The sequence below is a fragment of the Sceloporus undulatus genome, unplaced genomic scaffold (genome assembly GCF_019175285.1).
Source record: "Sceloporus undulatus isolate JIND9_A2432 ecotype Alabama unplaced genomic scaffold, SceUnd_v1.1 scaffold_18973, whole genome shotgun sequence".
NCBI lineage: Eukaryota > Metazoa > Chordata > Lepidosauria > Squamata > Phrynosomatidae > Sceloporus > Sceloporus undulatus.
Window position 1 is genome coordinate 1 of NW_024821888.1, and position 1784 is coordinate 1784.

Sequence of the window (1784 nt, forward strand, 5' to 3'; positions counted from 1 at the left end):
GGGGGGCAGCCTAAGAAAGCGGCCCCTGACTCTGAGTAACAGTCAACCTGATTTTAGGTGAATGAAGTAGATGTTGTCCAGAGGACCTGAGTGTATCAGGCAAGATTATACAGGTAGGTAACCTGACTCAAACCACATACAGCTTTAAAGGTAATAACCAACGCTTTGTGTTTTATTCTGCTAGACAAGAATATTCACTTGTTCTTGGGTTATTTTTACACAATCAATCTATTTTTCTCTCTTTCTCAGGAGGAATTTGATGGTGTGCTTCTTGAAGAGATGGTCGCTGAAGCTTTGCACAAACTGGGGCGTTCAGCCCCTGGCACAGAACATGTCTACCTTGATCTTTCCCTTTCAGTAAGTTCATGTTAAATAGCTCTGAATTTTGGAGTTCCTCCAATGAAAGATTGTAGAATCCCCCCAATCCAAGGAAAGATTCCCTTTACTTCAGTGAGAGATATTGACCATAGAGTTGTACTGGAAAGCCTCAAAGTTCCTAGAGAAAATACTGCTCTAGGCATTTGTAGGTCCTCCAGCATGATTTTGTGCTCAACCTCTGGCAGATGTTGACCACAGATATGCACTGGAGGACCTGTGAGTCCTTCACCCCGAACCCCAGCGAATGTGGAGGGACCACTGTATAGCATAACTTGCTGGACTGTAGTAATACTAAGACGCACCCCCAAAAATACAGTTGTTGTGTTTATGAAGATTGCAAAGACTATGTGAAAGATGTCATGCACTTGCAGATGAATCTCGGTAGCATGCTCATTAGCATTCTCTTCCATTTTTCCTTCTAAAAGCTGTGAACTTCAACTTTCTCACAATGTGATATGTAGAACCATACCTTGGTATCACCTTTCAAAGATATAGCTGTGTTAGTCGGTAGAATCAGTATGTAGAGAGATCTTATAGTGCCTTTGAGACTATCTGAAAGAAAGAAGTTGGCAGCATGAGTTTTTGTAGACTTAAGTCCACTTCTGCAGATGCATTTTCTGGAGTGGAAAGCCAGAGACAGACTTATATATGCCCTTGGTGTGTGAGAATGTCAATTCAAATTCAAAATCCTTTGTGTATGGAAATGAAGTGGCATGTCCAGTTTTAACAATGGTCATTGACAGACAAAGACAGAGGAAACTAGCCTGAGATCACTTTGGTATCACCTTGAAAGTGGTAGCAGTGACAGGGTTACATGTTCTGAATTCTGTTTTCCTTTTTCCTCTCCAGGATCGCCTTTTAAGTGACATTAATATTCTCTCCAGATATGTTCATCTTGAGAAGCTAGATCTTTCCAACAATAAAATCGATGGTACGTGGTCATCACTTTTGTAAACCTCTGGACTGTAAAACCATTTCAGGCAGCAGAGGAAATGTGTTGGACCACTCAGCTCTCTTATTATAAATGCAGTTCTTGGCTCCACTTAAGTAGCTCTTCAGAATGATTGGATCCCCTGGAGAATGTTAAGATAGCCTTGTTCAAGTCCATATAACATGCCATAATGACATATGCTCAACGACTAGAACATAAAGATTATTGTCCAGTTTATTATCTGGAAATAAAATGCAAACAACCATGTTAGTTCTGAAGCCGGAGCTGAGATTAAACATTAGGAACAGACTTGTATTGAGTCAGATCAATGATCCACCTAGCCTTGCGGCTGTCTGTACTCTCCAGGTTTGGAAGCAGAGGTCTTTCTTGCACTATCCTATGGAATAGTTCAGCGGGTTTGGTTCCAGGGATTGAGGTACTTGAGTATACCAAGTACAGTGGGCCCCTGGTGTGC

General features: G+C 41.5%; 1 long non-coding RNA gene across 1 annotated transcript; it reads left to right on the forward strand.

The window, feature by feature from the left end:
* Positions 1-41: 41 nt before the first annotated feature.
* Positions 42-1701, forward strand: LOC121918599. Its single transcript, XR_006101266.1, has 3 exons — positions 42-113; positions 250-357; positions 1228-1701. It is a non-coding gene; the product is annotated as an uncharacterized LOC121918599 (long non-coding RNA).
* Positions 1702-1784: the final 83 nt, after the last annotated feature.